Below are 14,469 nucleotides of genomic sequence, written 5' to 3'. Positions count from 1 at the left end.
TCTTTCGTCCTCTTTCCCGCTCCCTTATCATCCACATAATCGTTCTCGCAATGAGCATCGCTTAGCTCTTCGTTTCTTCACACTTCGAATTATACTTATATCGAATCCTACCTTAAGAATTATTAATTCATTATCAATTCAGAAAATGTCTTAAGTCTGAAAAATATTTTGTTTACAATAGTAACAATTACATTGCTAAGAGAAGCAAATGTTACATTTTAGAGCGTAAGAAACAAGTTATATGAATAAATATAGACATAATTTTTTAAATCTGGTTAAATATTTTTTTAGAGCAGTCAATAAAATCTCTAAAACGAGGCCTTAAAGTTTAAATATCTTCTTGCAACATTGCGCCAATGTTACGTAGGATGCAGGACGCGTAAATTGTTGATAGACAAGTTGCACCGTAACCAATTTCCCCGAACGACAACTTTCTCGAGGCGTATGAGTGTGGACAATGGGCAAATTTAAAAGCAAAGTGGGCAAGTTACCGCGCGATCGTTCGGGTGGTTTCGGTGACCAGCCGAAAGCAGCCTGTTGCATGCCCGGCATCGGGGTTGCTGACGTCACTTCCACCACCGTGTACACACCCGAACGTCGGGTGGCGGGCGCCTCGGTGGGGAGACTCCGAGCGAGCCAGGGGCGTTGATAGTGGGGTATGAGGGTTGAGGGGGTTAGCGGGGAACGTAACGCTCTCGGAGGGCGTGCTTGACAAAGGCGTGGTTACCGTGTCCCCACCCAACAATAAACAAGCGACTCTGACGTTAATTTGTTTGTTTTGCCCTTCTCTACCTGGCTCTTTCCCTCGGCTTTGCCACTCTCCCTCTTCCCCCTCTCTTTCTCTCTTTCTTCCTTTTCTTCTCTTTCTCTCTCCATCGAATCTTTCGTCTTCTTGTTTTTCCCTTCACCTCGTTCGGTTACCTGCTTGTCCAGGAATGTGAACATATTCCGGTAAACTAGATTACATTTAAGGCGTTAAAGAATGTTGGAGAACCACATAGAGGGTGGAATTAAACGATTAGAAAATTTTTTTTAATGGCACCTGTAATATATGTACTTATATAAATATATATCGTATATTATTAATATTATTATTTAAATGTCTTTATAAATTATATAAGATGTTAAACACTTCTTAAACAGTTTTTCTTAAAATAATAAGATTTCTTAAAATTATTCACATGATCATTATTATTTTTAGATTATGTTGAATAACATTAGGATGTTTATTTGTTTCAGATGTAATTTTTATATTAGTATTATATTTAAATTTCCTTAATAATGGTGATGATAATAATGACTTTATTAAAATGCAAATAATATAAAATATCATACAACACATGAAAGCAAAAGTATAGCACATTGGGGGACAAATAATTATTATTATAGAATCAGAATGTGACATAAATACAAAGTGACACAATGTCTCTTGTGCGGGCAAAAGGGATAATAATGTTACATGCAATTAGAATCGAGAAATAATAAAAATCAATTTTATTTTTGTTAATGTTAAAGTGCATTTTATATTTCTCAATATGTAAAAATATCTTATGAATTCAATAAAGTATAATCTCTCTCGCCAGTTGTTCCTTATCATAATTTTAACTAACTTAACGATAGACTTCCTCTCGTATAATCGAGATGGGAGCCAACAATGAAATACGTGATATTGATATAATAACAATTGCGCAAAGCTACGATCGATTCCTCATTTTTTTTTTTTTCAAAGGTAAATCCAAACTTCGCAAATAGCGTTATCGCGACGACGCGTCGCGAGGACTGCAGACGCACGAGAATCGGTAAATAATAACTTCTTTCTGCTCTTTGCTTTGTTGGCTCCGCCACCAAGAGCCACGCTATTCTCGGGTTTGTTCAAGTGGCGATGGAGAATCACCGGATAGACGAGCGCCGGAGTTGATAACAAGCTCGTTAATACATATATCGATTAAAATAGTTGCATATCTCTGTCTTGTGTTTGCCAGGGAGCTGTTTGCAGGGGATATTCGATTTGTGGAGAAATCGAAAAGTTTAAAGTGATATTTAAAATGTAACCCAGAGATAGGAAGAAAGAAAGAGATGAACAACAAGATACATACGTTTCGACACCTCAGGATCATTGCTTCACTAACATACTTGTTAATTTCTCTTTAATTGTTAAGATGATATTATTACTTATTCTAGAATTCTGCGCATCTACATATGTATAGTCTTAATCGCAAATTACTGTATTTTTAAATCTTTGCATATTTTTTACAATAATTTGCATATTTTTAACAATAATAATTCATAATTATTATTGTTTTATTGTATTATTTTAAATTATATTAAAAAAGTCTAAACTTGTTAGCACCATTTGATTTGCAGCAACTGATGATTTGTCCCTCAATGTGCTATACTTTTGCTTCCATGTATAATATTTTATATTTGCATTTCAATAAAGTTATTATTATTGTCTCATCACAATTATTAAGGAAATACAGAAAAATGAAAAAATAAAAAGAATTTTTGTATTTAAGAGTAGGAGCCGCTTATTATAAGAGTAGAACAACTTTGGAAAGATATGAAGTTGATTGAAACACCAAGATAAACTAATGCGATATCGAAAATCGATGTCAGCTTGTTTCTTGAAGCTCCCTGCCTGCCTTTCGTATTTTTAAAGTAAACAATTTATATCGAAATGGCTCCTGTATTTTTTAACCGATGTTTTCTTGCTACAAAACTTTCGAGAATATGCAGACCCGCGTACACAAACATCTGACATAATTAATACGTTAAAATGCGTTAATTAACAACAGCGGCCTGGTCAAGGGCAGATAAACGTCGGGAGGTGTAAGCGAGGATAATTGCGTCTCACCTAACGTCATCGTGCTTTTGTAGCGCGCCACTCTACGTATAAAATTGGTTGGAATCGATCTTAAGAGCCCTGCCCGAGTGCCGGAGGGATGCTCGGAAACGGGGAACGACTTGACCTTGGCTGGATTCACGCGTAGCTGAGCTAACGCAAAATCGAAACGCGTTACTTCCACCGCGTGGATCTCCTAAAGCCGGGTTCACATCGTGACCCGCAGCGGCAGCGGCGACTCTCCGGATTCTGGGATACCCGCGAACGCAATTGCGCGCGCAGATCCGCAGGGTCTCGGATGAAAAGTCATCAAAAATTTTAAAAACTGCTCTACCACAATATTTGCAGCGTTTCGCAAACTAAGATGATAAGAAATTAATAATAATCATATAAGAAAGCGTGACAGTGAATGAATAAGTTACGTAAGCAAATTTATAAAGCATGCAGAAATATAACGATTAGTCCTTGTATCTCTGACATGCCGTAAAAGGATAGTGATATATATATATATATATATATATATATATGTATATATATATTACATAACATTATTCTTGGCAGTGTAATTCCTGGTAAGATATATTTATCCCAATCAAGATAGCAAACTTCGAACGCCGACTTGAATCCAATAAAGATTGCGAGATCATGTTTCAGGGAATCCTTCTGTGAACTGTTACTTCGATTGTGCGGCATAGAATCGCCACGACACTTGACGATTTTATCTATATATGATCTTCAAGTGTCAATAAAAGTGTAACTAAATTAATAAGCTATTTTATTAAGACATTATTATAAATCTTAATTAATTTTAATATTTATAAAGTCAAATTTTTTATAAAACTACAAACAACTAAGGAGAGTTTAAAATGTTTTAAACGTATAATTTATGTTAAGCAAGTATAATACTATTTAAATATAAAAATTTTACTTTTAATTACTTTTATTGCTATAAATAAACTTGTTATTTACACGGCACTATTTCTAAACTGTATAACGTTTTTTACTAAAATATCGCATTTTGGAACGCGCCGCTTGCAATCATCATTGTTTGTTTCGATTAAACAAACTCTCTTTTGCAATCAGTAATTAAAAAGATCAATAAATTTATTAAAATATAAAAAGCTATTTATAGCAAGTAGAGAGTCCACGCACTTCATTACTGCTAAATTACGAGCATCTGTTGAAACTTGTTTTCATTTTGCGACCTTATCTTTCGAAGTTTTCGCGAAGTGCGAAGATAACTTGAGCAAACTTCTCCGACTTTCTTATGGCGCAAATCGCACCACGGTTGACCTTCGTAACTCGTTCGATCTGTTTAATCTGGCTCATGTGACACGATCATCTTTCGTGACTGAAGTCTTTAATTTATGCAATTTTTTAATCGATATACGGATATGTATATATTTATACTTTCTATATCTTTGAATGCAACATATAACGATTTTCCAGCATATATGTTGAAAGTAAATTTACTTGCGGTTTTATTTATATCTTCTAAAGACTGACGTTTATTGTATAGTTACTTTTATGCATAGAAACAAACGATTTAAATTCCGACAAAACAAATGTCCCGACGTCGTTATTCGAGTATCCTCGAAACATCTTCGATAAATCAATGTAAAAGCGTTCGCTCCACTTTCCTCGTACGACCCATTACATACCTCGTTTCGTCCGAAAGCGACGTAAGTCAGCTTCCAAGTTGCCAAGATCGATAGATGCCGCATTACTTTGTTCCCGTATCCCAACGGGGGGAAGTCACAGGGTACCGTCGAGAAAACTGGAACTAAAAATTAATCGCTTTCAGAATATAAACGACTCGAGTCTCGCGTCTCGATCTCTCTCGCAAGGTATTTTCCGTGTGAAACGAGCCTGCGGCCCTACGCACCGCGTCGACAAGGGAGCGGATGCATCCACCTCTACCCTCCCCGCCTCCCCCCCTCTCGTCTCGCGAGAAAGACCGTAGGGATATACACCAAGGCACATAGAGAGGGTGAATCACCCCCGCGCGCGCCTGACGTACTCTGGCGTGCATAACACCCACGGTCGGTCGGTCCACGCGTGACTAGATACCGCTTTGCACGCGTAGGGGACAAACGCCAATTATATTTTAATATCCCTCCGCGCGCGAGAGACGCGCCTTTCCCCGGCCTTCGGAGTGCGAGCGATGCGAAATTCCGACGACGTATAATACTCGCGTTTCTCCCGTTACCCTGGAATTCATCTTCGTCTGTTATGAAAATTGATAAAAATTCAAAAAATATTCAAACCAAGAGGGTAGCGGATAGGATTACACGCATCAGCAGGATTAAAAAAAGCAACAAACTTGGAAAATGGAGAGTACAATACTACAATAATCATTATGTATTTTGTATCTACAGTAATCGTCCTGTGACATTTTCTTTTTTGTGCACGATATAAAAAAAAATTAAGAGCGATCTATTTGAGAAAAAAATACCAAATGTGAATTTGAGCGTGTTGCTATTTTTATCCAGACAGTCAAGGTTGATTCAAGTAGGCGTAAAGATAATATAGTCTTATCTGCGAAAGTAGACGTGCTAATTCACAATTAAGAACCTGGAATATGCTACAGATAAAACGACTTCATTCAAATCGACATGCACTGCGATTCGAACATTGAATTATCATTTGTATATCATACTTATATATATATTTTTTTAGTGAATCGTGTATTATATCCATTTCGATCGTTGCATCTCACAATTTTATCTCATTGTAAAATCTTTAATATTAAAACAAATAGAAATTATCATTTAAATTTCCTTATCAATAATCCAAAATCCTATTCCTTATTTACATGTTTAATAATATTTTTGATAATAAGTTTCAAATATTTAATCTCGAAATTCGGGCGTCAATTATAACATATCAAATCGGCATATAATTCTTAAGATTTCAAATCATCGATCTCGATCAATCGAAAAACACATCGGAGGAAAAAGAGAAAGAAGGGAAGAAAAAGAGAGAAAGAAAGAGATAATTAAGAAGTGTCGGGATAGAGAAGATTGAAGGATGATAGGCATATCATCCTCGCGTTGCGGTTCTTCGTCTCATTCCTTATTTACATGTTTAATAATATTTTTTGGACAAGTTTTAAATATTTAATCTCGAAATTCAGGCACCGGTTATAACAACAAATCGGCATAATTCCTAAGATTTCGAATCATCGATCTCGACAAATCGAAAAACACATCAGAGAAAGAGGAGAAGGAGGGAGAGGGAGAGAGAGGGAGAAAAAAAAGATAATTAAGAAGTGTCGGAGTATAGGGGAGATCGAGAGGCATACCATCCTCGCGTTGCGGTTCGTCTCCGTCTGACGCCGATACGCGCGTATCCCCCTCCTGGACCGCGTACATCCTTTTTCCCGTGTACGGTGCAGTGCGCGCACGTTGCCGAGCGTGCGCACTGCGCGCGCAGCACGCGCCCTCCGATGTACCTTCCGCACGGTTGAGCATCTCCACCATTCAGAATCGATGATGTCACGAAGCGGAGCCGGGAGCCCCCACTCGCGTAACGCGGCGCGAGCGCGGAGAGAGGGGACTGCGCCCACCGCCCATTGGTCCAAAACGGCAGTCGGACGTACCAACACGAGGCCGTGGGCCACCACGGGTACCACGGCGGCACGACCCAACGAGAGTCCGCGAGTCGGTGCGTGTCAGTCCGTGCGTGTGCTTTTACCTAATAATATTTCCAGCGCGGCTAGTCCCGCGCGCTCTCGCCTCTTCTCTCGCCCGATAGCCAACAACACGCATCTCGCCGCCCTCTCCTCTCTCTCTCTCTCTCTCACTCACTCTTTCTCCGTCTCTCCCCTACGTTCTGTCCACTTACACTCGTTTTGCTACATGTATGCGTACATACACCACTCTCGCTCTTTCTCGCACCCCTCTCGTTAGAATTTAGACGTCCGAAGGCGTACAAGCTCTTCGCATCGCATCGCGTCGCGTCGCGCCGCACCGCACCGCGCCGCGTCGTGTCGTCGGGACCACCCTCCTCCGCCCCGATCTCCGACGGATCCTCTCCGTCACGAAAGCGAGAGAGGAGAAGAATCACGCAGCAGAGCAGCACGTGTGCTGCACTCGCGCGGATCGGCAAGCGCGGTGCGGTTATACTATAGCCATCCGGCTCTCGCCTCGCCACCGCCGCGCGCGACCAAAACGACGCGAAAGTCGTTTTGCCACCCTCGACGGACTGACCGGTAAACGTTTATAACGCGCGACTAGCCGCGAGAGTGAGGGGGTATCCTCGCGAGCGAGCGAGCGAGCGACTTCGGTTGGAGCGACAGATCGGAGTCCGCGAGTCAAATCGGAGTGTCGGACACCCGCGCGAGTGACAGTCACGGATCCGCGACTCATCCCCGGGGACTGTGATTCGTATATGCGAGGTGCGACGAAACCGGCTAACGGATTCGCAGTGGTGCCTTCGCCGAAGGAGGACGTCGGAGGGAGGACGGGCATCGTCGGCCGTCGGCAGCTCTTGGTATGTGATCACGTGTGTTTGTGTGATGAGCTTTAATTAAGGAATATTTATTGAATGAACGAGATTAGGCGTAGAGAGAAACGTTCACACCGTGTTTCGCGGATTTTTTATATCAACGCTTGATACGACTTGTGTCCTTTTTCATTTATTTTTGGTCACTCTATTATAATTTTATTATAATTATTATAATTTTAGATTAACCAAACGTAAAGAAAAACCATTGCATTTTCTGTTTACTATTTTTTTACTATATACACCTGTTATCATATATTAAGCTGTATTAGGTAAAAAGAGATAGAAATAAATTCGCAGAGATTTCTTGATCAAGCGTCAAATTTGAAATTAAATGTTTAGTAAAACAGATTTCGTTTCTAACTTTTTTATCCGTTAAAAAGGTGCGTTCTCGTCGACTATCTCGGTGGCTAAAGTTCAAAGAGTCGATTATTTAACCTGTCGATGAACTTGCTCAGTTTCCGCTTTTCGTACCATGAAACCTTACGCGAAATCTTGCTTAATTTATTCGTTAACAAAAGATTGCCTTAATTTAATTTCAACGAATTTTTATTAAACTTTATTTTTACCTTTTTTTTCTACTGATAGAAATTGCAGATCTTCTGATATACGCCAGAAATTCATAATTCTATTAATATTAAAAAATGAAATACATATATTTTAATCGTAACATCCATTTTTCTAGTTTGACATTTCTTCTAATATTTTTACGATTTTTATAGAATATTTTAAAGGAAATAATTATCAATTGAATTAATATATGATGACGCGCACATCGTACGCATATCATATATATAAATTTATTATTTATTATTTTATATAATAAATAATATTATATAAAACAATCTATACCAAGTATTATGAGAAAAATTCGTTTAAAAATGATAAAGAAATATAATATTGATTGCATAATTTTTATCTCTTTTTCCATAAAAATTAATACATTACAATTAAGTAGGAATTCTTAAGATTCAGTTCGCTGAGACTCAATCTGTTTACTTATCCATAAAAAAAAGCACATGTAGGGAACATTTAAAAATATTGTCTGTCAGAAATCAGTAAAAATACCCAATCGCTCTGGTTGCAACTAAATTATGTCTTTGACGTATCGGCGTTGAAGATGGGTATTCAAAATATTCTTACCTCGACTCGGCACCCGTAGGTACCGTTTTCAAGTACGACGGCACCCTCGGTTAATTGAACACCGCGAACGCGCCGTTAATCGCTCGCTGCAGCGCGTAGCAAACGCGCCCGAATATCCCGACGGTTAATCCCGCTGATTAACACAGCTCGCGGTATCAGCCGCGGCAGGCGAATGCGCGTCGCGCGCGGGAATGCAGATTGCATGCACGTAGCGTATAATACGGCTTAAAGCGTTAGGCGTTTCTCTCACCCTCCCCCGCGAATTCATCGCAGCAATACCGGAGACGAATTGCGATTGAATAGCGCGTCGAATTTCGTCGATGTATAATACGTATATACATATACGTATCCCTCCGTCTCTCTCTCTCGCTTCGTCTTTCTCGTATATACACCGTATCTCGTCGTAGTGTCTCCTCGGTTTGTCCTCTCTTCTCTCCCTCGCGCGCGTCTCCCGCACACCGTCACCGGCATTATCCCGTAATTAGGCGATAGGCTCTATACGATTCGCCGTGTAAAATGCGCGAGAGTGAAAGAGCCCCCCTCGAGTCTGAATGTCGAGCGCGCAAGTGTGGGACGTCCCGTGGTGACATTCGACGCGATCATTGTGAGAACGCTCCTTTCCAGCGTCGTGACGGCGGCGCATTGTACGTCGGTCGGCTACTACGGCAGTAGTTCTTTGCGGTAGACCCGATTTTCTAATCGGGGTGAATATATGACGGCAACGCGCGGCGTCCGTTGCTCGTAAACAACGTCGATCCGCGCGCGCCGTAGAACGTCTGAGCCGCTCGTCTCTGCCTCTCGACCGATATTCTCGGAGTAAAGAAACCCTTTGCGAGTGCCGTGGAACATTCCTGCGAAAAAGTAGATTTTTCTTTTACTCTTCGTGGGACTATTTTAATTTACTCAGCTTGAAAACTGAAATTTCACGTTGAAGAAGGGTGTTGCGAGAAGGCCGGTTCTTACTGTGCTCGCGGAAAGTGAAATCGACATCGTTTCTTATAGTTTTCGAGACGAAGAATTCAATGGTGCTAATTAAAATTAGGTCACATTTCGGAAACACACGGAAAATTGAGTTTAAAGTCGGCCTTTTCGTAACACTCTTCTCTCTAAAAAGTAGAGATAAGAGCAAAGTGAAAGAAAACGTGTTACAAGATAATTGTTAAATATATCATAGATTCATTTAAATATATGAATGTTCGAACGGTAAGAGGCCGATACGTCGGAAAGTTAAGTGGAGCCTCGCAAAAAAGCGCGACGTTAATGAAAGCGATTCGAAAATCCGAAGCAGGAGGCTCATAAATAACAGCAAATTGTTGCAAAAGAGCAGAAAATTGGCCGCAAACCTCCTTATAGTACGGGACGCAATTGCATTAGATTGAATTGTATTATGTTTCGAAGGAAGCCTTCCGTAAGATCTATAACCGTTTAACGCCTCGTTAACTGTTCATTATTAACGTGCCGTTAAACAGGAATAGATCCTATAAACGACGCGCGCGAATTAACGTTGATCAATGAAACGTCTTTCGACGGGCTACATCTGGAACGGATTGGGGCATTATCGGATCGGATTGATCGATATCGAAGTAAAATGAAAGCGAGAAATATCGTTAACACGTTGACTCCACCTTTGTCGTACGGTAATTAAGGAAAGGAGGATCAAGTAAAGCCAAATTCTGCCTCTCGCGAGGGAACCTAAACTAATCCTTAAAAATCCTTTCTTAGGTATTAAAAAGTACGAAAATAACCATCATTATTTTTCCGAGAAATGGTGGAAAAGTTGTGAGAATAAAGTAGTAAGCTATTAGGCTTTAATTAATTTATACGTAGAAACCTAACAGTCTGCTCAACTTTGAGAAATTGCATCTGCGTAACCAAAATAAAATATTTTGTTATTTTAAAAAATTGTTTTGTGCTCTTAACTTTTTTTAGTGATTTAATATTTGATATTTATCTAATTCCTTTATAACAGAAGGCGATAATTAATAATAAGCAATACAATCGGTAGCAGTTAATTATTAAAAACAAGTAATCCGTGTTTCTCTCTTTTGTGCAACTAGCCCAAACAGTAAATCAATCCGCCAACAATGAAAATACATGTCAAAAATACTAAAGCAACTTATAAAACAGTATCGACGCGTATTTGAAAAAATGCAATTTCGTAAAGTTGATACAAGGCAGACTGTTTAATATTTCTACGTATAAACCAATATTAAAGCTTAATAGCTTACTGCGTTATTTTCACAACTTTCCCAACTTTTCGGATGATAAACTGCTGATTATTTTCGTACTTCTTAAGACCTAAGGAAAATCTTAAAAGTTAGTTTAGGTTCCATCGCGAGGCAGAATTAGAATTTATATTTATCGATTTTTCTTTTCTGTGAAGCTATACGATGTGCAAAGCAAATTTTTCCGAATATACATATGCACACTCTGCTACAGATTGCGGGAATTAAAGATAAAATAAAATAATAATTGTAGGAATCGCATATTGCTGAGTGCATTGAAAGATTATGTAAATGTCGTACGCCAATACTGAAGATTCAAAAGTAATTTGGCAGTTAAGAAAGATTAAAATTGTTTTTTGAATATTGCAGTTATTTTGTATAAGTCCATACATGTGTTGCTCTCATTATTACCTTATTTTGTTGATATAAGAGGAGGTTTGTCAAAGTAACATTGACGTAAGTTTGGTTACATAATAATTCAAATGTGTACGTGTGTCAAACTTTCTTAAGAGAGATAACGAATACAACATTTACGTAAGATTTTTGATAAGGAAACATTAAATATGTGTATATCTGGGCATGTGTGTGAGTGTGTATGTGTGCGTGTGTGTAAACTTTATAAAAGAAACCGAAGAAATACAAAGACCAGATACTTCACAAATCGAACTAATTAATCCCGCGCAAGCTGCGTACGTTACGCTAAAGCGATTTATCTCTCAATCGTCCTCGATTACGCGAAACAGTTTATCGCCGATAATACGCGCGGCCTTATTCTTCCCCGGCATTAATTAATAATTAATGTACAAACGCACAAACGTGTACGTGCTCACGACGAATGTAATCGCGGGCGGAAGTCACTTTATACGGTAGCGCGAGCGGTTAATGCCTGCGGGGATTGTTAGGCGTGTATTACGGGGGTGGATTTCGACGGTAGTCGCGGTAGCGACGGCGGTGGGTGCCATTAACAGTGTTTCGCCGGAAATGTAAAGCATAATGCGCCGGCAGCTCGTGGATATGGAACCTATTACCATCCGCGTGTATAATGCTACCTTCCCGCAACCGCCCCGTTTCGTCGTGCTCCTCCCCCGCGTCTCGCCGCGCGCGTTGCGTTTTGCGTTGTCGTTACGTTTGCGGAGCGTTCAAGAATTTATCCCGCGATAATCACACGTGTCCGTTTCTTTACATCCTGTCCGTTAGAACAGAAGCGAATGATCCTCGATTGACAATTCGTTGAAAATTTCTTAATTTTAATTTTCAAGAATCCATTTTTTCCAGCGATAACGCTCTTAACAATTTGTTTCCTTAAACAATTAGTTTGAATTGTTTGAATTGTTAATTCGTATCCGTAAATTTTCCACGAATTTATCCAAATATTAATTGAAGAATCTCGTTACAAGATTGACGTGTGATCATAAAAGATGTCTGACATTTAACCGGCAACAAGATATTAATTTAATAAAAGATTAATAATTTGTCGAGTGATCAGAAAAATATTTAACGTCGAGAAAGTTATTTGAAAAATCGCACTTCATTGAACTGAAAAGGGAATACTTGAATGAAAGGAAAGATAACAAACACATGATATTTCTCTATAATTACAGATTTATATTGTACGAGATATATCTTCTATTGTTTTTTAAAATTACTTGAAAGAAAAATTTAAGAAAAATCGCACGTGTAATAACTTTTCTTTGTCCGACGTTTAATCTTGTCGAAGACCTGAATCGCATATTATTTAAGAAAAGAAAGAAAATTTCTCGGAAAACCGCTGTTCCGTTGGCGATTCCGCGCGAGATAGAATCGAGTTTGAGTTTACTAAATCGACAGCTTGGCGTCTTGCAAACAGAAGTGACGTGATCCTGTTTGCGCTCAGTCGGGCATAATCCGAGGTAATCCTCTCGCACAATATGCGAATGCGTTCTAACCCTCCTCCCCCTCCCACCACCCTCACTCGTTGCTTTCTCTCTCTCTCTCTCTCTCTCTCTCCCGCTCTTACTTTCGTATGTACAGTGTAAACGCGTGCCTCGTCGTGTCTCTCCGTTCGGCTCTTTCCTCTTTTCCTCTGTATCTCATCTCCCGCGCCGTCTTTCTGGCACAAGGAAGCGCCCCTCTGCATTGTAGCGCAAAGAGCATCGTGGATAATGAAAAGGAAAAAGGGAGGAAGTGTCTTGTGCAGACACTCGCGTTGCCTCTCGCGCGTCGAATTCCATCGCGATAACCTGCGGAAGTGTGAATCGTCTTATAAATTATAACGTGAATTTGATTCGATTCAATGAGCCTTGCGTAAACATCCTTGCGAGAAAGATGTCTTCTCTTGCTTTGACGTTTTTCCTTCTGCTAGCACCTGGAAAAATATACATTTCAATTCGCGCATTAATGAAACAACGTGTGAATGTGGATATCGCGCGAATAAGATACCATTTGAACCACATGCAGTACATCCTTTTTATCGGATTTAAATCCAATTGCACCAACCGTTATTTTAACTTTAAGCGAGTGTCTTTAAACTCTGTCTCTTGAAAATTAAGAGAGAGAAAGAATTTGAAGCTTGGTTTAAAGTCAAAATAACGTTGGTACAATCGAGAGCTAATTAGATTATAGCATCAAAGTATCTCTGTCACGATTTCAAATTTGAGAATTTTTTTTTTCGTTTTATGTTGCGTTAATATTATCTGTATTATCCTTCTTGAATTGCTTATAACATATCACATTTAAGGCATTTTCATTAAAATCGATGCCGATGTAATCGAAGCGAATGAAACGGAAGCATCTGTAAGCGGAGCTTCCAGATTACTTTTAATTTCCGTATAATGTATCCCGTAATGCCGTTAACTCGATACGATTTTTACCCCCTGCATTTAAACTCCTTTCACGAAAACTGTTTCTCTTCCTATAGCTTCTCGCATGTGTTTTTATACGCGTAACGATACAACTCGTACGCTCTCAGCCGACTAACCCTTTCCGACACTAATTATCGCGCTTAGCTCCATTTTCATCCCCTCTAGTACCGCCACCTCTCGCTTCACCCTCTTTTTTTTCTGTCTACAGTAGCGAAAAATACACGGAGGGTGTTACGTTCGCGAGTAGTTCGCATCTTCAACGAGCGCGAGCCTCGGTAATTAAAACACTTCATATCGTCGATGTTATACGACGTTCGAGATGATCCCATTCGTTTCAGGGATGATTTACGTTCTTTGTATTTGAGGTACAAGGAAGACCGTATAATGGTACATGCAATTATTAATAATCAGCGCTCTGTCTCAATGATAACATAATTTGAAATATCTAAATAGAAAAAACAGTATATTAATTTAAAAATTATTTATTTTAATAATCTGCTATGATTCTTAGCCAGTATCTCGATTTTACACACGATTAATAAAAAATATTTATCTCGTAGCTCAAAATTAAATGTTCTGTTAAATTTCATTTATCAAAAATCGAAGATTTAACAAGATTTTATTATTTGTCTCTTTTTGAGTTTCAATTTATCGCTGACAATTTTTTAATTTTATTGTTTGACAATTTTTCTTAGTTTTTTTCTTCAATATTTGTTGGCAAAAGGACAACATCTGGAGGCTTCAGACTCTCTATATTTGTCTTCTTTTTTTCATACGCCTTGTAGAATGCAAGGTTGCAGTAGATTGTGGATACATTGCGGTAGGATAGGAACCGCGCGTTTAGAGGTAACAGCGCGGGAAGAGATCGGCTTATTTACCCGCTCAAGGCGACGCATATGCGACCGCGATATGC

This window comes from Wasmannia auropunctata, unplaced genomic scaffold (genome assembly GCF_000956235.1).
Source record: "Wasmannia auropunctata unplaced genomic scaffold, wasmannia.A_1.0 LD335737.1, whole genome shotgun sequence".
NCBI classification, from domain to species: domain Eukaryota; kingdom Metazoa; phylum Arthropoda; class Insecta; order Hymenoptera; family Formicidae; genus Wasmannia; species Wasmannia auropunctata.
Note: the sequence above shows the minus strand (reverse complement) of the source record.